Genomic DNA, 25,034 nt, shown 5'->3' on the forward strand with positions numbered 1-25,034 from the left:
CTCCCGGGATTCTTCCATATAGATTTATTGATGTGCTACATTAACTGGTGGATGCACCTAATCTTGAAGCACATGGGGGGAAAACTAGAAAGACGTGACACATGGGACTGATGGAAGGGACACTGAGAGCGCACAGGCAAACATAAAAGACACATGAATAAGTCATCAGCCTGCTTCCCCTAAAGAGTGCAACAGCAACTTCTATCAAAAAGTTCCGTCTGTTCAATTCAATTGATCTTATTCTCCTTCAGCCCCGCCTCCTAGAAATCACTTTTATACTGTTGCAACTGCACATTTTGAAGGATGCTGATCAATTATGTTTTCTATTATCGTAATGAGGAAAAGTTGTTATCAACATACCTCTCAAGATATAAATATATTGACATGAAACATGGTGAGAGACAACTTGTTTCGCTTACTGTCTGGTAAATGGGGTGGATACTTTAAACTTCAAGTGACCACAGCCTGATTCAACATTTAAAGCAACACTATGTGACTTTTCCACCTTCAAATATTGGTTTCAAAGGTTGGATTAATCACTTTCATCAGGGAATTGTGTCTCTGCCATGTCTACATCGCAGCCCGGTCACTGCTTTATGGCACAAGCATAATATAAAAAGCAGCCAGTTAGCCCGTCTGTGTATACGGTGACAGATGAAGCTAAGAAGATGAAAACAGAGAGAGAGACACCGAGAGAGCGGGAAGCAGAGTGTACATCCATGCTGTTAATATTCATAACAGATCACGCCATGGCGTTAGGCTGTATCATTATCAGTGTCATCGTTGTCTCAAGTTGAGCATCTTTACCGGGTGCAGAAAGTCATCCAACTCAATCTTAATAAATCCATCTTATGCCAAAAAGTTGTCTCTTTCCTTGATCTTCTATCTCAACTAGCAAAAAAATGTACTCTCTCTAATGTAGCTTTTTAGCCCAAAGACATCATGGCAGTGCAGTTGCACTCAAATCAAATCCCTGCATATTGTTGATTTAAAGTTGATGTTTAATATAGAATCTGTGTCTTAAGAGACTTTAGACCTGATATTATAATATTGAATACAATTCACAATTGACTTTTATTATAACCTGAGTGTTTTTTTCTTAAAATAGAGTGGAAATGTGTATGCTTGACTTTGATGAGATAATCCTACAACTTGTCACAACAACATACATATAAAGCCTACAATCTAACTTTAAGGAGGCAGGGTACACTTTCATTTCTAGGTACTTGTGTTTGGATTGCAATCTAAAAGAACTCTTACAAAGAAAACTTAAAAAATGATTTAGTTTTACATTACAGGAATTAGGGGATTTGGGTACGTAATATAACACTACCATATGCTGTTGGTTTAAACACCATGCAGCTGAACGCCTATACAGGCAGGCAGTCCTGGCAACATTTATGAAAGCAGCAGCTATAGATGTTTCCAGCTTCTGCATGCACTTATGTAAATCTATGTATGCTTGCCAAGGCTTTTAACCTGAATTTAGAATGTAACTCCATATCTTTGGACCGAGCTGACAGCGAGATGTGCTGTATCCATAGGAAACACATACAATCACGCACATCTTTGACACCTACAACATATGCTACGGGGGGGAGGAAAGGTACATGTAGCATTTTGCATTTGTTAGCTTAGCACTGGGGACTGTTACTTACTGTAATTGTATATATAGTATGCATGATTGATGGGAAAATATTTTACAGCATTATTTGAGCCAATTGTTAAGTATTTTGAGCCCTTTTTTCCTGCCGGTACTCCTCCCGATATTTACCTTGCTCTCTTGCCTCTTTTTTTACTTGTTTTCTTTCTACCTACATGACAGTCCGTGAGTCGCTGACAGCCTGTGCAGCGACAGTCCATCCACAGCATTTCCCTCGTGGCATCAACATATCGCTACCGTCAGAGGAAAAACCTTGAGGCACTGTGAAAGTGTCAGCTTTTCAGCCATGAGGAGAAACTCGCCCTGTGATTTTTAGACACCGTACAATGACCTGAGCAGCCGAGCTCTGGCTCCTTGGGGATATTACGCTTGCAGCATGCAACAGGCCTTGTTAGTAATTCTGGGGAAATAGATGTATAAGAGGGAAAAATAAGATCACAAAAAGGAACAACACAAAGGTTGTTTTCAGGCAACAAAACCATTTTCCCCAGCCGGCTTTTGTCAGGGTTTGATGGATGTTTCTTTTTTCAGGTTCAATGCCAATATTTTTTGCAGAGCTAGTCTCGTCTCTTCATAATGATGAAGCAGAGAGAAAAACATCCTAAAATGGAAGCTCTTGATGACACACTGTGTGGGCGTCTATAAGTGCACCTGCTTGTTAGAAACATGTATTTGGTGCTACACTAAATACTAAATAGGTGAGGTTAATAAATAGCTTCAAACGAGCTGAGCCTAGCTGCTAGTGCCTTTTATCTATCCATCCATTTATGTATCTATTCATCATTCCATTGACCCATCAAACAAAGCAACGGTTTGCTAACCTGGATATCAGACGGTTGTAAAAATTGAAAAAAAAAAAAAAACAGGACATTGCTATGGACCAGGCTCTTATCACAGACTCTGGGGGACTAAGTGCAATCATACCATCCACAGAGAGAAGTCCGGTTACTTCTGTCAAGGTCGATTCTAGTGAGTCCGTTCTCCTTGGCTCACGTTACCATCAGTGTGCACTTTCAGTTTAATGTGACTAATAACAGCTTAGTTAGCTCATTTCATGAAAGGCTATAGAGCCAACCATTTCAAAATCAATATTTATTTTCTAATGTAATCTAATTCTCATTTCATCATTTATAAAAATAAAATAAAAAGCTTACAGAAGATAGTGTCTATCTTACCCCCACTCAATGTTGATGTCTGTCATGTTGCTGGCCTTGATGAGCAGAAACATTGCAAACAGTTCGTTCACACATTTATGGCTCTGTAGTCAGCTTATTAAAAACAATGTGTTGTAAAACCAAGTTGTCTTATTGCTCAACGCTAACACAATACCATGAGAAATGTAAAGCTAGTTGAAGCTCTTCGATGACAGCGTCTCAGCTTACTAACATCGGCTACTTTTTTTTAAATTCACCAAATCGCTTCAAAGTGGAAAACTTTCAGTTAAGCGGCTGTTGTAAAAAAATTCACCTGTAAATCCTGGTGAATCCTTTTTTCATGAGATGGTCCTGAGAGGAACATTTAAGATTCATCTCTCACCAACATCTCTTTCCAGTGACTCATACAAACCAAGCTTCCCCACCTGTTAACAGCTCGCTTCCCACCTGTGTACTGTGCAATAAGCACCTACGTACACAGATGTGCAAGGCAAGCGGAGTGGAAACTTGAACACTGCTGGGGATAAATATGCAGATTAAACACAAAAAGGGTCTTTCTTAAAAAATGGTATAACATGGTCTTACGTATATATTTGTCACCGCCTCTCTGTTTTATCTCCTGCTCGTTGCTGTTAGCTTATGTTTTGTCTTTTCCCAAGCCTCTGCTTTTTCCCTTTGAAATAACATCCATCAATAGTCTCTTAATACACCAACTCCTCCGCAAATGTCAACACCCCATCTGGACACACACACACATTATGACTTATAATCCATCATCTTTGCTTTAACCTGTCACCATGGACATACACAATATCGCACGATGACTCACTCCTAGGTGTTACTTTCCCATCCGTGTGGGGTTTTATAAAACACACATACACACACACATGCATGCACACACACACTCACTGAAGCTTATTGGTTAAATGGGCCTAGAATAAAATGAAAAACAGCACAGACAGAGTCACTGAACCAGCAGGAACAGAAGACCACTCTCACATTCACACTCACACAAGCACATGCAACCTATTCGACCGGCTGCCAATATGCTTAATGAAAGAAGTGATGAGTTATTGACAGCCGGGTATCTGAGGCTCTGAGGTGTCAATGTGCTGACACATCCACACACAGTCACTGACAAACAAACACACACACACTGTTCGATACGGCATTCTAAGCAAAATGGTTGTGAGTGTGTGTGTGCATGTGTATGTGTGTGTGAGGGTGAGTGTTACTGGCAATGAGTGAATATTTAGTGCATTATCTTTGAGCACAAGGGTCCATGAGGCTATTTATCTTTGAGTGAGCCCTTCATAATGTGTGTGTGTGTGTGTATGGGAACACACACATCTACAGACAATGCCTCCAAGCTTTGATAATACACTGTGTGTAGTTTGTGTGAGTGTATTTTCCAGCACCTTTGTGTGTTGTACAATGAGACATTTGAATGGCAGCGGGTTAAAGAGTCCAATTAGAGCCACCAACTGAATGCACTGGTGAGGCTAATTACAGGATTTACAATAATGAGCATATGTACACAAATGCCCACCCACACACACACACCCACACACACACATACCCTGCACACACAAACTCAAATTATGCTTGGTGCTGCTGCTCAGGGAGTACGAGCCATGAAGGATTTATAGTTAGGTTTGGGATGATTTCACACAAACACACACGCGAGCACACCCTGAAACACATAAAATTAACAAACATATCCACCCCTGTGTTCATCTACCCTCTTCCATCTACCTCCTCCTCCTCCTCCTCCCTGTCCTCCTCCCCTCGTTTGGTGTGAAATTAAACATTAAAGCCCAGCAGCACATGAGTCAAGGTGGTTAATGATGTCGACTTCCTCAGAAATTTCTCTGGAGAAATTGATGAAGACAGAAAGACAGGTCAAGGGAGGGAGGAAGAGAGAGGAAGCACATTTGGGGGTTATTACAAATATACACTGAAGAAGAAGATGATTGAAATCCTGACCAATAAGAGCGCCTGAAGTGGCTTAACTTGACCTCTTTATGATCTAGTGGTGGTCGTCGCTGTAAAATGGTCAGCATAAGACATTTGTTATAAATTTGAAATATCAGAAGGCACCTGAGGTCAGATACAATCTAAAACTGAAGACCATAACCTTAACCCAAGGTAAGCTATCAAGGATGGAGTACATCCATGGACTTCAACTGTAAAAAATGACAACAGAGATGGAGATGTCACCAATTTGGGCGATTATATTCATATCGTGCTGACGCCATCAACTGGTGACATTTGATCATACTCATAAGAAGTCATAGTAGTTTTATGCTAAATACAAAACAAAGATTGACTTTGGCGTCAAAATGGACACAAGAGCTGGTCTCCTCAAATTAGTTGTTGTAAATTTTAACCCATCAATCACTTCAGATCACCACCAGAAGCAGCCTCCAATGGTCTACAGACTACGTCACTAAGCACATTAATGTCTCGGCAGAAGAGTTTACATTGAACATCTGATGAAAATGCTGAAGGTCAGAACAAGGTGTTGGTACTTGATTGATTGGTGAAAAAGAGCGGGCTGATACGCCACCAACCCGTGATTGGTGTTTAAGGTCAATGCTTAAATAAACAGACACGGGTAAAAATAATGGACGTGTGCTGTAACACTCAGCGCATGCAGTATGAGAAAGATGTCTTGGTCTGACTAAAACTGGATTTAAGAAATGCAGTGACACATGTCAGTCCGACTGAAATCATACAAAGTCTAATTTCTCAAAGTTTAACTGACACATCCGCGTTGGGGATTAATTTACTCTAGCATGTATGAACTTCAACTTAACCTCAAACTGGCACCAGTGTTCCTCACATGCTCCACAGCATGGCTTTGACCCGGAAATAGAACAACATAGCAGAACCCGCATTTCATCTACCTTTGGTTTAGACCATAAGCTAGAGGTATGGATTTCCTCAGATTTGTACCAAAAGCAAAGCGTACAGGATGTATGGATGTACAGAGCTGTAAAGTTGTCATTGTTTTCACTGTGCAACATAAAACCTGTTTGCTAACTTGTTAGCAAGATCAAATAGAAGAAGGTCCAATAGTTACCAGCTGAAAGGGGGCATATCACCACCTCCCGTAACAGAGTCGGACATACTGTACTTTCATCAATAAATCATTTCTCTCCGGGTGTTTGTACACAAGGACAATAGTCCAGTTAAAGGGCCTAATCGAGCTATAACTGCCTTAATAGTCCTTAACAGTGAATAACGACTTATAGTAAAACTTTTATTCTTTATAAGATACTTTCTCTGCCAATGGGCGGTACTCTTTTTTTGTATGCAATCATCTGCTCAGTAAGTATATTTTCTATTTACAAAATGGCCTCATGTTGTGTTGTGATGCAATATAAATGCAATAAGCTTCAGTGAAACAATCACTGTTGGGAATACTATCAGAGCTCTTCAGCACTATTAAAAACCAATGGAACAGTAACTTGTATTCATAATAAACTTTATTATAAGGCCGCTTTCATCTGGCCACAGCACTGTGCTTATTTCATCACTGTTGCGATACACTTTTACTTAGAGACAACTTTCGTGCTTCTAAAAGATTAAGAGACATCCCATGCAAAATAAATTCAATCGACTGACGCCCATTCTCTTCACTGCTTCCTCCGTCAGCTGTCAGACAACCTGAATGATTTTATTTGAGCCATCCTTTGGTATAGTCTACTGGGTCATTGTTATGATAATGCATCTAAGGATTCACCTCAGTGTCTTTAGCGGTAGGCGTGGTTGGTAGGGGGAGAAGCAGGGTCAGTACTGATGACACACCTGAGGGGGGCGTGGTGTCTCTGTCTCTGTAATCTTCACTAGCAGCACCTGCGGAGGAGCCGGCGGAAATTGGTTTTCGAGTCGAAGAGACGCCTCGAGGAAGACGCGAGGACGCAGACACCTGAGAGACTGAATCTGAAGCAACGTTTGTTTTTGTTTCAACACTTCACGGGTGCGTTTTACACATGAACTAAACTGATATGAAAGAGAGGGCTGGCGGAGGAGATCGTACCCAAGTGGCTCCGTGGATCGGGCTGTCCGAGTGAGCTGGTGAGTCACCTACACGCACCCCTTAAACAGACAGGACAGTTGCACACACATCCAGGTAAGGCAGGATACACACTCACGTTTACGCAACACGTAAGGAGAGGCATTAAGTTACGGGCTCACCGGCCTTAGCGTTAGGCACTAGGATAGCATTTAGCTGTGGGGTGTTAGCCCCATAACAGTCATGCAGTCATGTTTTTTTAAAGCTGACAAAGGAAGCTGATTGCAATTATCATAATATGACTCACTTCCCGCCCCTTACAATTAGGATTGAGTTTATTTAATCTTGTATTTTTATTCCTGTGGGTTTCTGCCAGCACTTGTATATTCATGTTTTGAAACAGTGACTGTATTTAATTGTTTTCATGCTAATACAATGCTGTCATCCAAGACGTGGTTCTGTATTCTCTTTTTCAGGTTTTGACTTCAGGAAAGATACAAAAGAAATGTGTGATGATTTGTTCATTAAAACTCTTGTTATTCTATGGATGCTTGAGTATCCATTATAATTAAGTCAAACGAACATCTGGGCTCATCAGTGAAATTAAAAAAAAAAAACAAGTCAAGATACATACATGTATAGATGTTAAAACAACAGAATGTAAATACTAATGGACGAAGCCTGAATGATGTCACCCATCTATTCCTGCAGGGGGCTTTGGAGTCCCATCGATGGCGGTCTCCATGCTGAAAATCCTGTCTCACCCTAACTTACAGTCTACCTAACTACAGGCTGAGAGCTGAAGTAGAGGCGGGTTTTAAGCCTCTTTACAAACTGTTACACTGCGCCCGCCTGTCAATCATGTCCCGCCTTTTGAACCCGGCAGTAAATGTGAATTTCTGCTGTAAAAACAGGCTTTTTTGAATAGGGTGTGTATGTGACTTCATGGGCTCTTGGAGCCAGCCTTAAGCAGACCCTCCATGAAATGCAGGATTTGACACTTCAACATCTATTTAGTTTTATAACACCAGAGGTTGCAGCTTGGTTAAAACTAAGTATAACTGTACAGGGTAAAATGATTAGGCTTAAAGAAAGAGAAACAAGAAAGAAGAAAAAAGTGGGCAGCTGTGGCTCAGTTTGTAGAGTCTGCAAGTCACTTAGCCCAGGTTGGTCCTGCTGCGTCGTCAGCCGCGTAAGAATGTGTATGAATGGGATTAGTTACTTCTGACTGTCATTTTACATAACAACCTCTGCCATCAGTGTGTGAATGTGTAGGCGTGACATGCAGTGTAAAAGTGCTTTGAGTCGTCAGAAGACTAGAGCTATACAAGCTCAAGTCCATTTACCTTTTAAATGTCAGGGCTGGTCACCTGCAGAGCACCGTTGGAGTGAATATGACTGCAGGGCTTTGGGTGATTTATGTAGTAGTGCGACAGCAAATTACATCTCATTACTTCTCATTGTGGCAATAAGCTGTTCTGTCATTCTTCTGTATTTGTTATTGCAGCACTTAAATAATTACGGATGAGACCATTTTGGATGGAGCCAACGACTTGTCATCACCTCATATTGTGTGTCAACGGCAAACAGAGAGCGGAGGAAGAGCACTGATGGTGAACATGGAGGGAATTAAACACCTCATCCAATAAAATGCTCTCACATGTACTGTATGAAAAAAAAGTCTTCAGTTGAATAATCATACAGTGAGAAGTGACACGCTGTGTGATTGCCGGGTGGAGGCTGCTGATCCTTTCACAGTAAAACTAATCAGTTTTCAAAAAGCCTTATTGAGTGGCAGTGACACAAATGAAGGACACTTGACAGCATTACCGCTCATTCATGTGCACTCCAGCTGAAGGTTTATCTGATATGAGATAGCTTAAATTAATATACATCAGCACTTTTTCAATCACAATCACATTTAACAATATTGAATAGTGCCGGTGACAGTACTCGAACCATAACTATACAGACAATATATTGCTATTTTCTAAAAGGTAAAGGTTGTTGAACTGTTGATTTTCTTCCAATTATTTTTCCAAAGATTATTCCAGACATTCAATGTAATGGAATTGAGCTTGTATACTTTTTACACCACAGGTCACGCCTACACATTCACACACTGATAGCAGAGGTTGCTATGTAAGGTGACCATCAGTATTAACTAATCCCATTCATACACATTCATATGCTGTTGACAAAGCAGTGGAATCTACTCTGGGTTAAGTGTCTTGCCCACGGACACATCCGACACATGGTTGATCGAACCCCCGACCTTCCTAGTGAGAGACGACCCTCTCTACCACTGAGCCACAGCATTTCAACTATTTGTAGGTGAAGGTAGAGAAAGAGACCGGAAGAGACAAAAAAATCTTAAATTGAAGGCTAATAAAGACTACAAGTTCTAACAATCGCCAAATAAGTTACAAATAAAATCCTGCCATAGGCAGTAATAGACATTATGGACGTGGCTTTTTTGTGTAGAAAAAGACACTTGACTAATATCTTTATGAAAAATATTTGTAGGACTTATTTTAGCATCTAGGTCACTAGGAGTATCATGCACCACTCATTATGGTGCTTTCAAATCACACTATGCCCTGGACACTCAAAAAGGGGTTAACAGCAGTGACAGCTGTTGTATTCTTCTCCAGGATGGGCACAATTTCTCACAGTTGGACCGCATATATAGCTTAGTTTGTTAGCTTGATGCTAAAACAAACTGGAAAATGCTGTTATGTGGCTAACAAAATTAGCATCCAAATCATTTTAACTGAGAAAACGATACATTTTTCTTAACATACTCAACAAACACCATATGCGCTCGTACTAACATGCATTATGTTTCCTAACAACACAGTAACATACTCGTGACTCATGAGTCTGGTCTGCTGCTCTGATCCATCTTTATAAACAGACAATGCTCGTATCAAGTGACACTACATGATTGGCTCTTTATGTCTCAGCTCGTGGGACGTGTCCCTCTGGTGCCTCCTCTACGGTTGTTGTCTGTATGTGTTCAGGAGTGCATTTTGCAGAGCCTGAGAAGCTCCTATCTCTTGTATTGAAGAAGAGCAAAAGTGCATATGCAACTTTTAAAGAGTCAATGAAGGCCCAGACACGTCACCTATCAGTAACTTTAGACATGTAGAACTCTTTAATCTACTTTTTTATTGTAGATTTTTCAATAAAACATAATTTACTTTCCCTTATAAAATTGTGTATAGAGCTGTATCCAGTGAAGGTCTGTCATTCTCCTGGAGGTGAGTGAGTGGGTGGATGGGTGTGTGGCACCCTAGTGCCCTCTATTGACCAGCCATCACTGGTTAACAGACCATCTCTACACACCAAACCAAGAGGACTATGTAAAAAGACTCCCAAGACCCTCCAGCACTGTGCACCGATGCATGCACTACTCATTGGGTTTTCTGTATTTCTGTAATCACCCCACTGCACCAACCACATACTCTGTCTCATTACCAAGCCAAGGTGACTCCTTGGTTTCTGTGTTGAGCTTCCAACATACACACCATCTGGCCAGGCATCACCTTGTCCATTTACCTTTCCACGCACACACTCGCAAACACACCTACATTGTGAACGTGCAGAGAAAGACAATGATAAAATGACACTTCTAAACATGAAACACATACACATCTGCCAGTCCAGTAGCTGGGTGTTTCTAAGAAGACAGCAATGGATAATTAGGGATTTAGTGTAGACAGAAATACACAAACAAAGTTATGGAGTTTGCTTAGTTAATTAAAGATTACTTTCTTTTTCACATTCTTTAATTCACCAAACTGTAAAATAAGTTAGATGAGCTATGTTAGTCCTTTAACTATGCCAACAAGTCCTGTTAAGGATTGGGAAGCAGTGGTAGTATGTATGTTTATATGGGAACATTGGACCTGGGCATGAGGCCAGCTATACAGTGTGCAGTCTGCTCTATCCCTCCATACCCAATTTAACATCACAGCATAATTAAAGGGACTTGGCAGCCCCCCCTAACAGCAGATTTCATAGTCCCCTGTACCAGACTAGTATACAAGCTTGCTGGAGGGGGGGCTGCAGTATCCCACTTAGCTCCTATAACGCCTACTTGGGACGATGCCTTCTGGTATCTGTAAATAAACCAATTAACAAAATAACTATCGTGTGCAGAAGAAAATAAGATATCTTAACCAGGTTTCAGATCTCAGCAGGCTGTTCCGATGCATGTTGGGTAAAAACAGCTTGCATAGTAAAAAGGTACATAAAAGGATTCTATGTTTAGAGTTGCCGGTTGATTTCTTTCATCCTGACTGCACTGCTGCACACCATGGTGCAGCATGCTCGACTTTCTTGGAGTTAGTCGTGGGGAAGCGTGCAGACTGTCTAACCAATTAGCTCTTTGGTTTAGTTACTGCGTCCTGGTGAGAACACGGGTAGCTCGTTCAGCTCTGTGTGCTCAGTATCAAGTACACTTCAGTGCTTCCGAGATGATGCAAAAGTTGCTTACGCATGAACTAGACAAGCCCCAAACACAAGATCATTAGCATGCACAGTAGCCAGCTAAATAATTAACAGCTACTGGAGGAGGCTGTTCGACAAAATATTCTCTTGCATCCCAAAATAGCTGGATCAAAAGAGAGAATTCAGTTAAGTGTGGAGATCATAATTTCGATTTTGCGTGGCTTCACTGCCACTTGAGAGAGATTTCTTGATATGTTTTTGCAGAGTTGATGGTGCTAAGTGGTCACTAGTGTCAGATCATCATTTGTTCAGTTCTTTGACACTATTTATTTTCTATTGATGTCCCGAAACATTTTGAGCTTTTATACATGCTTTACTTTGATTTCTTCCACACATGTATCTGTGTAGTGATGCTGTATCTGATAGGGTTTGGTCATTACCTTGGAATGTACCATGACCTGGATAACTGAGAACCTACATAGTTATGGTCATGCACTGATGGAGAGATATCAGAATGAGGGGCTGCCCGAGCAGTTGGATTTTAACCGGCGACCCTCCGATTCCCAACCCAAGTCCCAACAGACTGAGCTACTGCCGCTCCTTAGTCTTTAATATTCTTAATTTTCTCATTTCTAATTCACACCTCCGCTCCTCTGTCTTCCACATTCTCTCTTTTTCTATTCTAGGTGTAACTTTTCTCTATTACGGCCCAGTGCTGACTCGGAGACAGCAAAAAACACAATTCACCTTATGATTATAATGATCAAAACAAGAATGCGGTACAAGAGAAGCAGCGTTATAATTCATTCAATAGCTCTCGTTCCCCTTTCCCCCTGCTGTATGCATGCAGAGGCAAACATTATTGCCTACGGTTAGTTTACAGCTGCCTCTCCATCATCATTGAAGCAAATAGCTTCCTGCATTACACAGTTGTATGGCCGTTTTGGAAAGGGTCCCCATAAATAATGACTGGATGTGAAATGGAAACTATGCGAAAAGCTGTTACTTTTCACCACGCAGTGTCAATCTGCGTTGTTCACAATGTGTTGCGTCTGAAATATGCATGAGGCAAAATGTGTCCCTGCTACGGCTGCAGCGGCGGAGCGCTAAGGAAAAGATGGAGCGGAGAATAAAAGATTGTTTTCTTTTTCTTTGTGGGATGAATCTCAGAAATGGAGCAACGTTATGACATCAGTATCCCTGCCTCTTTGTGCAGCGGCTGTAATTTGTGGAGCTACATGGCTTGGTGTTGGTCGTGTGCCAAGGTTCAAATAACCTTCATTGAATATTCAGGGAAGAAGAAAAAAAAAATTAAGCGGCTTATTTATTTATTGTAATGCAAGTGTTGTGAATATGTATGAGCAGCTATCAAACCTGTCACCTTGAGCAGAGCTGCACGCATGTTGCTGTGTGCAGATTGGGGTTTTGGTGGATGGGTGTTGATGTGTGTATACCTATTAGGAACAAACAATAGGATGAAAAGAAGCTCACAGAAGCAGCCAAGGTCATACGCTTCCCTGTCTTCAGACATTCCCCTCACTAGGCAAGCAACATGCCATAAAACTCAACTCAAGGTTTCATTTCTGGGTTTTATACCCAAATTGGGCTTTTTAAACAGGCACTATTTGACATACCCTCAGGTGCAATCTCATTTTACATTTTTCACGACATTGTCAGTAAATGGACTTGAGCTTGGATCGCTCTTTTCTCCTCTTCCAACTACCAAAGCGTTCTTTAACCCCACAGGTCACACCTTCCCATTCACACACTGGTGGCAGATTACCATCAGAAGTAACTAATCTCCCATTTATACGCCGCTGAGGAAGCAGCAAAGTGGGTTAAGTGTCTTTCCAAAGGAAACATCGAACAAGTGGCTGCAGGAGCTGGGGATCGAACTCCCGACATTCCGGTTTGGGAGATAACCAACCACTGAGCCTCAGTCAGTTTTCCCCTGATGTATTCATGTTATTAAAGATGAGCTAGAAAGAGATGGAACTATTTATATATGTCTTACCTGCAATGGCTAAATATATAGTATTTTACACTATAGGGGGGGTAATGTGCTATATCTGTAATTTAAAGGAACCAGAAGAGTAGACTGTCTACTGTCTATCATTAATGATTTCCAATATTTCTGCAGGATACTAATTTTTTCCAAAAGAAAGCCTTTCAAATGTTGCTATGATGCTTGTCTCATGCAGTACTATTTTCTAGGAGTCCCAGGGGACCCAGCACAGAAGTTATGTGTGTCAATATGTAGATAGGATGAGGGTTAACTGGAGTGTCTTGTTTAATTCAGAATGTATTACAAAACTTATGGGGATCTTATCCATGCTGTGTGTTGTGTCATGTATAATGGATGCACTGTACTGCTCTGCTAAGCTTGTAAAAAGTGTATAGCTTTGTTATTTTGTGCTTATGGTGATTAATGAATGCTCCACAGAAAATAAAAAAGATGATTCCCCATTTTCATTTTGTGTGTCGAAGCCTTGTTCCATCTTGAAGAAGTCTGCTAAAGAAAATGAGTATTAACTTGTTTGTTTAACACCCAAACTGTGACACATTGGGTTTTTCTATCTGTTTTGGCATTGACACGTCTAGTAACATCTAGTTACACTTTATATTAAGGTCACCATATTCTCCATTAACTAGCTGCTCATTAACATGCTAATTAGTAGCATACTGGCTGCTTATAAGTCATTATTAAGCAATTATTAGTAAGTTAAAATGTAAAGTTTAAATTACCATAATCTATAGCTAACAGGTCATTAACTTAGAGTTTGTCCTCACACCCCTCCTGATTACTGCTAATAAACAGTAAGTTAGGAAGTTGTTGGACATTATGAGCTTTTCTTAGTATGGCCCTATAAATTTGGTCCATTCTCATGAAAGAAAGCACAAACCCTCGAGTCTCAGTAACGTCCTTATTACTCCTAATTCAGTTATTGTAACTCACAATATGTTCTCCAATCCAAAGTGAGGTGATGGGAGGTCTTTTCATTTTCACATATTCATAGCTTTCAGGCACGTGACCAGCAAGAAGGATATGAATGCCTAGGAAAGTAGCGGCTACCATTGAATACACTTTAGAACTGCAGCACAGGCTTTTTAAATTTAACATATATATTAACGACACATATTTACATCCTTTCTGCTTTTATTTAAGTCCTTTCTGGTGTTAAGGTTTAAAGAGTTACCATGTGATCTGGTGACTTTCAGCTGAATGTGTCAGTGGTTGTTGGACGTAATGTGTCCACCTAACGAATACCTGCCATGTGGGCGGTTCCATATGCATGTGTCGTCATGTGAAAGCTATGAATTGGAAGAAGAAGCGAGATCCAATAAATAACAGCATTCAAAGAGGTAAAAAAGGTTTATTTTTAAATAAGGATTATGTAGAGTCTTGCCTGTTATCACCTTTCAGTTAGAGAAAATCATGAGATTTGGTGGATGGTGGCTTTTTTGGCAAAATATCTCTTTCAGCTCTCTGGTCTCTTAACATTCCAGCGAGATTCTGCCAAGTCCCAATCTCTATAATTAACAAGATAATTGCCTACTTGTCTACTTTAGATTTAATTTCTTATTATTATGTTTTTTATTCCACATCGAGTTTCCTAAATTACTTTTTTTAAATCGCTTCAATAATTTTATTTTATCTAATCTGTGTTTGGAAAACAGATTGTTGTCATTAAACTGCTTTTATTCAGATCGTTTCTGAGAATCGTATTAGTTTGTAGCACAAACAACAGTTAAAGCCTATTTCCAATTATTAATACAAAGTGAAGAGTAGGACTGATCACCTTCTTACTCACAACCAGAGAGGTACTGCTAAATATCCAGTGTTGCCAAATACTCCAGATAGATAACCAGTTTTCCCATTGTGTCCTCTGGTTTAGATACTGGTTTTGACATTGACTCTTTTTTTTTTTTTCTCATCTTTATTTGCATTTCTGGTGCTGGTCACCATATTTCTCTTCAAAGCTTCTGCTGTCTGCCAGTGTGTCTCATGCTGTGGTAACACTTTAAATCAGGGTCGCCATATTCCCTATTACCTAGCTGCTTACTAGTATGCTAATGCATAGCATTCTGGCTGCTTTTTAGTCATTATTGAGCACTTAATAGTACCTTATTCTACATGACCATAATCTACAGCTAGTAGGCCATAATTCATTCATGTTCAACAACTTCCTAAAATACTATCAATAAGCAGTCATTAGGAAATTATTGAGGGGAACTCTTAGTTAATTACTTCAGCTTTTCTTAGATACAGGTAAGGGGGGGGGGGGGGCTCCAAAGAAAAGAGGTTGGGACCCACTGGTCCAGATTGTATCAATTTATGTGGCTCGTGAAATAACTTTTGTTGTGACTTAGCGCTACAAATAATAAATTATAGATTAAAAAATGTATTTGTACATTTATACTGTAACTGTCTAATGACTGCAAATTGGTTATAGAAGTTGTACAGAACAGTTTGGGATTATCATTTTCTTTTTCTTTGTATGCAGAAACTTTCAGGTCCAGGATGTCCTGTTCTTTCTATGAAGGGAACACTTTCAGACAATTTGTACCCTCAATGGGGGGATGTCAGGGTAGGCTTCCTCTATCACATGGTGATGGGCGAACTGCGAAGAATACACATCACAGTGATTTTGCTTCAGGGTGTCCTTGGAATAATTAACTAATTAGGAGATAATGTTTTCTGTGCGATACAAGGTGGATGTCAACACTTAGTTACTTTAGTTAGAGGGATTTGGCTTGGGTTACATTACATGTTGTCATCTTCTCTATCTCTCCATCGTCATGCGCCTACACTTAGTTCAAAATCATACAGAAGGTCCGTGAGAGGCTCGGCTGAGAATGAAAAGTCAACCACCTGCCCAAGAGCCATCACAGATATTCAGCCAGGCTTTGACACAAAACCCCGTCAGACAGAGCAAGACTTATGATTCATCTGACACATGCACACATGACTAAATCCATATAGCCATCTAGATCCTGACATACATATACAAGAACACACCCGCTACAGTACTAGAAGAAACACCAGTACAGAGAAGTTAAGTTCTGAGTGGAGGTGACAGAGACCCTCAAGGGAGACCCAAACACAAACATGACCATGCCTATTCCTGCCTGGCTATTTCCTCCACTCTGTTTGTGTGTTTTTGTGTGTACGTGTGTGCATGCCGCCTCCCACAGGATCCTCCTTCAACGACTACAAAACTGGGACAAAGCCAGAGGAATAAGAGAGAGAGGGAAAGAGACAAGAGCAGGAGGTAAGGACAGACAGAAAGTGAGATGTGGAAGGGTGAATAGGTCAGGACAGATATAGAGACGGAGAAAGACGCGAGGGAAAAGGCCAACCTGTGCAGAGCGAGATCAAGACTGATGGGAAGAAAGAGACACATGAAGAAAAAAGAAGATGATGAGCGAGTGGGGGGAGTTTTGAAGGGAAAGGGGAAAAATTCACTGTGTGTGAAGTTTCCTGCATCTTGATGAAATTCATATGAACAATGGCGCTTTTATTCTGAACCCCTCTGGAGTGGGAGACAGCTCATAGAAAATCCAGAATAATGCAACATGTTGAAATATGTTCAAGTAGTATTTGAGATATTAGACAGTTTGTACACTGGGAAATGGCCTAGTTTGCCATTAAATGTCCTACTGTGAGTTTAAAAGCCAATTTCTTGATTGAACATCTTCTAAACATGATGGGAGTTCCAACCAGGGGCAGAGCCAGACTTTTTCAACTGCAGTGGCCAAACTAGGGCATTGACTTATGCATGACGTTTTTGTGCTCACATAAACAGGGCGGCTGTGGTTCATTGGTAGAGTCAGTCGTTTCTCAACCAGAAGGTCGGGGGTTTCGATCCCCAGCTCCTGCAGCTACGTGTCCCTTGTGTCCTTGGGCAAGACACTTAACCCCAAGTAGCTCCCGCTGCTTCATCAGTGGAGAGTGAATGTGTATGAATGGGATTAGTTCATTCTAATGGTCACTTTACATAGCAGCCTCTGCCATCAGTGTGTGAACGTTTATGTGTGACACCAGAAGACTAGAAAAGCGCTATACAAGCACAAGTCCATTTACCATACAAACAGAAATAATTTGTTTCCCTTTGTATTTCCACTTATCACATATATTTAAAATATTTAACATTCTTGTTCAGATAAACATCATTTCTAATTGAAAACATCACACAACTGATAATTATTCTTTGCTTAATTCTTCAAGGGCTCAAAAAGAAGATGGATGTCATAAGTCAAAATTAAAAGTACGAATGACCAAAGGAAATGTGCTTCACTGAAATGCAATTGGCTATTCTATTTAGGCCAACCACTGGATATAGGCCAACCACTGGATACACTCCTGGATCCACCACTGGATCAACCCCTGGATCCACCCTAAGATCCAACCACTGGATCCACCCCTGAATCTAAATACCACATCCAACCACCAGAACCAACCAATTATACAAACACCTAATACAGAGTTTTTTTTTATTCTACAAGGTTGAAGTGTGAGCATTTGGTTCCATGAAGCACACGATCAGTTACTCTAAGTATGAGCATATATAGTTGGATATTAGACAGTAAACTAATCAGGTTTGATCTTGTTTTAATTCAACTGATTTTGAAAATGTGTATTATAGCAGAATGGGTCAAATTTGTCTCTTTTATTGCAACGTTTGCTGATGACACTGCACTTTAAGGAATGGTGGATACAGCTTTTATTACTAACAAGAGACAAGAGGTCAAAGAGTCCTTAAAATAACCAAAACATTCTAAATGCTAAAACCATGTCTAAGCAAAATGCACCATGAGCTAATTTTGCAGAAAAAATGATTAGGCTTGAATAAAGTGGTGTCAGAATGGAGGAAGATGGGGCTGGAGATTTCTGTTAAGAAAATTTATTTGAGATTTTTTTATGAACAGCCTTGTTTCAATTGGATTTAAAAATCGAAAAGAAACATGTTTTCTACTCTCACATCTGTTCATTAACAATGTCATGTTGACCGCAAAGTCCAATTCACTCTGCATTTGTACATTATTTGTACATGTTTGTGTACAGGTAGTATTACTACATGTAAGGGTTAGGGTAAGGGGATATCAAAAATATACTGAAGTCTTCCTTACGTATTAAAAGTTGATCCTTTCACTAACAGTAAAAAACGTCTATTTTAAAGTCTTGCCAAGGCCAGACATCACTGATGGAAATATCATGTCTATGGACTCATGCGTTCCCCTTCTGACCTTCTGCTCCCATGCAGCTCAGCTGAAGGCTTGTTTTCACAAAGCAGACCATTTTTAGTTGAACTGAATTTTGCCAGTCTCTCCTAAAATGTCATATCATGAGGCGTATGTAAGACACTGAAGTGACACCAAAGTTTAAAATACCCTGCTGAAAAAAAAAGAACAACGTTCTGACGAGCAGCTACACTGACTGGGAAACCATGAACTGTTCAACTCTGACATTTTGACACGGTTTCTATCCTGATACTTTAGGGTTGTCAGGCTTAATATATTTGCTAGGGCTTTTTTTGGAAGTGTTATCAATTCTGTTAAAACGACTTTCCTTTACCCTCTTGCATGTACTTCTGCATCAGCTTCGTTTTTTCCTGTTACCCATAATGCCTTTTGACAACCTGTGGAGTTGAGGACTGACCACTACTGCGGTCAGCTTTGGGTTAAAGAAAAACAGAGAAAGCGCAAATGAAGAATGAACAAGAAAGGAGAAAAACAACTATAAATCACTATCAGTACATCTATATGGTACTCATTGGTTTGTCCGATTAAATACTGCAGGGGATGAATGTGTAATTTCAGTGGTTCTCAAACTTTTAACAAGTACCACCACAGAAAATATTTGGTACCACCATTATGGCCAACATGGAAATACATACAACATACATACAAAGTTTACACAGGAGGCCATTTTATTCCTGATATGCATAATGTTTATTTTTGACCACATACCATGGATGTGACTCTAGTCATATTTTGGACTCAAGACTATTTTGCGTCGTTTGTTGTTAGTGGGTGCTGAAGCGTCACCGGCACTGCTAACATCCCTTCTTGCACATGTGCTGGGTTCACTGTCAATGACCTCAGTTTCTGCTGTGCTGCTCAACATATCTGCCGCACTTTTCTTTCTAATATTTCCAGTTTGTAGCCACTAATGCCAAACATTTTACCCGTCATATTTGCTTCCTCGGTTTGCCATCACAAACCGGGTTCTGCTCAAAGTTTCAAACACACAAGTTTTTCCTTGCCACTGTTACTTTGGTATAGGTAGCAACATGTTTTCTCATGGTGGATTCATGTTTGATCTTTATAAGTTATATCACAAAGAGTAAAGCTGAGCAGGTAATGTACAGGGTTATGAATTGGTTCTGTACAAATAGAGAACTTATTGCTTGATTGATATCAATTTGTTCACAAAGGTTTGCAAGTATGAAAAGTAAAATATTTATAACTGGACTGGCAATTGGAAAAAATGTAGATTGTTTTCTTTTAAAGATTTTTTTCTGGCTTTTTGTGCCTTTATTCGAGAGATATGACAGTGGATAGAGTCAGAAATCAGGGAGTGAGAGAGTTGGGATGACATGAGAGGAGAGGAGCCACAGGTCGGATTTGAACCGCTTGGAAGACTACAGCCTCCAAGCTGGCGTGCGCACTAACCACTGCGCCACCAGCACCCCAAGATTGTTTTCTGTAGATCATGTCAGAAAAAAAGGAAAACATGCCATTCACATTTTCCAAGAGTTGTTCTTCATGTCAGTGTTCCTTTTTGGACAAACAATCCAAATCGTCATATTGGAGAAGCCCAAAGCAGCAGATCTCTCTGGCTGGAGAGATAATTTACTCTCAGGATAGTTTCTAAATCAATCGCCTGTCAATCAATTCACAAGCAGCTCTATTGAGAGCCTACACAAACAAACGAGATGCAGTGAAACAGAACAACTCCAGCGTGAATGACTTCAGGAATACAAACCATTACAAACCATAAAGTGAATAATTTAACAACATTAAATCCAAAGGCCTTTAAAATGCACCCATTGTTAAAAATATGTCATTCAACAAGTTATAGCTCCCTCAGTATTTTTTCCTTATTATTTCTCACACTATTTAGGAGTTCAGTTATCGCCCTAATCTGAAACATGGGATCTACAAAAGTTTTAAATTTGCAGGAATGATTTCCACTCATGGCAAAGATCTCATTTTTTTTCATCTTTAAAGCATCCGTTTGATGACTGAACAAAAAATAGTTAAAAAGTAACAGTGTGTCCTCTGTGTGTCTCCGTTGCATTTACTGCGATTTAAAAAATGAGTTGTGAATGCAGGCTGCAGGGAGAGAGACGACCAACCGCAGCGCTGCTTGGTCTGATCTCATTACAGAGACCGCTATCCCAGCATGTGATAACTTAATGACCGTACTCTGTCCCAGACACATCAAAGACACTACTTTCAACCACAGAAGACTTCTTTGAACCAGCATGGCAAAGGACGGTACAATAGTCCTGAAGCAGACAAAAGAGCTGAGCCCGAGAGCACTTACACTCTACCTCAGTCACATTCACCACTGATCTTCTGTTTGGTTCTTTGAAAACTGTACTCACTTTGTGTTTGTCCTTTTTTGCTCTTGTTACTGGTCGTCAGCCTTTTCTGGCTGATCCTACATCTCGTTTGTTCCCCCGTGCCTTGCTCAAACCTTGTGTCACTTCAATTGACTCTAGCTTGGTTACTGTGCACAGGTACGTTGAAGAAAAACCAATGTCCTTAGACATCAAAATAAGTGTCAAAGAGAATTTGCATAAGTCTCCCACTGCTGTTTGTGGCCCTTTAAGAATGCATACATTTGGATCTTAAAGTTTTCGGGGACATTGGTTGCATAGTTTCCTCCCCAAGGATTCTAAACTTCCACATATTCACTCATTAAGATTCTGCACTTCCAGCTCAAGGACACCCGTTTCCCTTCATAGAATTCTTTATTTCTAACAAATAATACACACTCTTAACTGTTCCGCTACTCACACTGAGTGTGAAAAGACAGAACACAGTTCAATTGATTGATCATGATTCATTTTCCTCCCCGCTGCCTATTTTTTCCAAACCGAACCCTGCTACCAAATGAGTCACTGTGGCTGCTCACATCCGTGAAAAACCCACTCACCATGGCATGCCCACTCACACCGTTCACCAAAGAGTACACGTTGTACTCTCTTATTGGTAATGGCTGAACTTTGGAAAGCATCCACCGAAAATGGGTTCTGTCTCTTTAAATCTAAAGAATGCTGGATTCACTGAACATGTTACTTTCACTGATTTACACTCTTGGGGCAAATGCAATGAAGGATTGAGAAACAACTAGAAACCCATCTTATTCAATTATTTTCTGTATGTGAGCACAAGATGCAATGAGACCGTTGCAAGATCCAAGATGGCAGCCACCTGTTGCTAAATTTGAAACCGACCAACCTGGATAACCATGAGCATTTTATCAATGAGTATTAAAAAACTGTATTAGAAGACAGACTCTCCATCATAACTGACACCAAGACTGTTTCTCAACACTCAACACCAAAGATGGGGCCAATCCAACTCATTGGGGGATGGGGGAAGACCAAGTACTTTGAGTTTTATGTTGTGTCTTTCATCACTAGAAGTACACTGATTTACACAAGTCCAATCCAAGTCATTCCACAACTCAGCACTCTCTGGGCTTGATACAAGAATATGAGGTACTTTATAAGGAATACCAACAATGCAACAATCTCAAACTCACATAGAAACAACTCACCACTCTACCTAAGGAAAACTAACCCCTCCAACACTCCAATCACCTCACTTACCATTCCTGACCCACAGTGAGCATGAAAGAAAACCTTTATTTTCCCAGTATCCAATGGCAGCACACTAGAGCAGATAAACCAGGAATTAATTTCCACACACCTCAAATTTCCCACTCGACACTGTAAAGAGCATAACACTTCACCGTACGCCTCATAGGAGCCAAAAACACCATGCAAGAAGCAAACTAAGAGACCATAGGATGAACATGACAGTATATATGTGGACTTTTATTTGAAGCTCCTGTGAGGAACTTTTGCATTGTGTTAATTTTGGTGTGCCCTGTGGACAAAAAGTCTTAACTTAACTCTTTGCTGACCTTGTCCTGTAGATGCAAAAGTTTTTCTGCTGTTTCAGCTAAAAACTCCTCATAGGTGCGTGTTGACGAGATGATGTTGATTGTTGATGTGTTTGGTTGTGTGGGGAAATAAGAGCCAAGACAAAAAGCAGCTTGTTGCCGTGCTCAGAATTATCCCTACATAGCGTATACACTTATCCCGACATAGTTTTTTTCAAATGTTATTCTTAAATTTAGCTTAATTATGTGCTACAAATGGCTTCGTCTGCAGCGATGTATAGCCTAGCTTCAGTGTTGTGGCGCTGACGGGCCGAGCTAACCAGCATCATCTGTGGCTAATACACCATATACAACCCAACTTCAAACGTTTTTTTTTTTACTCATCTCATTCACTAATGTCAAACATTGAATCTTTAGCAGTTTGATTAATGTGTGCCAGAAAACTGTGAGGATCATTGCCTATATGGGCACATCATACTCCTTACTCCTGTAAGAGCATTTACAGTCTTTGTGTTTCTCTAACTCTGGTTCTTTAATGTGTTAACTTTCTATAATGATTATACTGAGCTTCTAGGTTTATTTAGTTACAAGTGAAACAAAATAATTTGTCTGACAGAGCAGTTTTTAATAAAGAAACTCCAGTAAACGCTTGCACTTAGATATATTTAAAGTAATTGTTTGCTTTAGGTAAGTTATCCCAGACTACAGTCTAGAAAAGCAGACAAACTGCACCGAGCGTTCCCTAATTAAGTGCTACACTTTTGGAGCAGCAGTATTGTTTATATAACATTAAGAGAACAGTTCCTTGACATTTTGAAAGAATCAATTAACTTTTCTTAAACCCACCTGATGCAAACACAAGCCAGACACCAAGGAAGCCGCCTTCTACCGTTACACAGCAACGGATCCACCATTTTCATTCTCGTGAAACATTGATTTATGAACCTAATCTCCCTTTTCTGCAAAAAGAAAAATCCACAGCATATTGTCTGGGTCTTGGTTTTGTAATTAAGACTCTCAGTGCTGTGTGACTAACAAGTAAGCTCATAATCTCCCAGTTTAAAAAGCATCTCTCCTCTGTGTATCTGTGAGTGCAACACTGATGAGGAGAGGAAGACAGGGAAGGAGACGAGGAGGAGCGGCGAGGTGCGAGCTTATATCGGTGTAAGAAGAAGAGCCGGAATGTACGCTAAGTGATAATACAGGCTGCTGCCAAGACAATGACATTAACACCCAGACCTTATCAAGGACACTGTCAGCATCTGTCTCTCTCTCTATCACACACACACACGCACACACACGCACACACACAGGCACACAAACACTAGTACACACAAAGAGGGATAGGCTGAGAGACAGAGCAGAGAAAGACAGAGAGTAGGAGGAGAAGGAGGGCATTATCTTGATGAAACAGTGCTTGATACAGTGGCCTGAGCCAACCTGAACACAACTCTGCTTCCTTTTAATGGAGATTACACAGTCAAGGTCCAGCCTGAACTCATCTTGTTTAACACTGCATACAACTACATCACTGTGAGTGTGTGTTCTTGTGTGTGTGTGTGTGTGTGTGTGTGTGTGTGTGTGTGTGTGTGTGTGTGTGTTTGGAACAGTGTGCCTGATCTAATATGCTGTTATCTTCTCCCACATCAGCTATCATTACTATATGCCTTTTGACCCCTCATCTGGCAGCCAATCAAAGCGCCCAATCTTGCTGACCATTGGAAGCACAAATCAATGAACCAGCGAGTGTGGTGCAACACTATCTCACTAATTATCCCACCATCACAAGGTCTACAAGTTATTTGGCCAAATCAGGGTTTAAGTTGCATAAAGCGGCAGCTATCTGCAGGGTATCTAGTCCTTTCCGATCTCCATTAGGACTGTTTGGGTTTTTGGACATTGTTTTTTTTTTTTTAAATGTGGGCTCAAAGAGCCTTCTAGATGGATTGTAAAAGGTCCTTTCCTTTTTGTTAATCATTCTTAAAAACCCTGCAGAATCCAGAGTTAAGACCTGAATAATTCATAGACCTTGATGTCACCATGGCTCTCTTCTGCACCAAACATTTCTTCTCATGTTCCTTGTATTTTCAGGCTGTTTCCTCTTTCTGTTGCATTGTATAAGTTTTGGTCAGATCATACATACCTCCTTGTCTACATATTTTCTTGCCCGGTTTCCTGGCACATTCCTTGGATATTCTTTTGACTGTAAAATGAATAAAAGACTAAAGAATAACATGGAGCCCCTGGACGCACAACGCACACAGGAGCTGGCATGCACACACACACACACACACACACACACACACACACATTAATTCAAACACACTACAGGTGATTGACTGAAAAGAGACTAGAGAGGAAGGAAAGAAGAGACATAAAGACAGAGGGAAAGAATGAATCACACCAGCTCAATCAGTGCAGTATTCAGTCTATCAGTCTGCCAGCCAGTCGACCAAATCAATCGGTGATGATCTTGACAATGACTGTCTTGTTTAATGAACTGTAGCCATCGTGGTGGATCACAATAGGCTAAAATGAGCTATGGACTTGAGTGAGGGGAGAGGGCGAGAGAAAATCAAGTGAAGGAGGGAAAAGAGG

General features: G+C 40.4%; 1 protein-coding gene across 1 annotated transcript in view; it reads right to left on the minus strand.

Annotated features, from left to right (window-relative positions):
• The window catches only part of LOC132958416 (neuroligin-1-like), a 155,979-nt gene that overhangs the window by 91,798 nt on the left and 39,147 nt on the right, over positions 1-25,034 (minus strand). The window lies entirely within an intron of this gene.

The sequence above is a fragment of the Labrus mixtus genome, chromosome 3 (assembly GCF_963584025.1).
Source record: "Labrus mixtus chromosome 3, fLabMix1.1, whole genome shotgun sequence".
Taxonomy (NCBI): domain Eukaryota; kingdom Metazoa; phylum Chordata; class Actinopteri; order Labriformes; family Labridae; genus Labrus; species Labrus mixtus.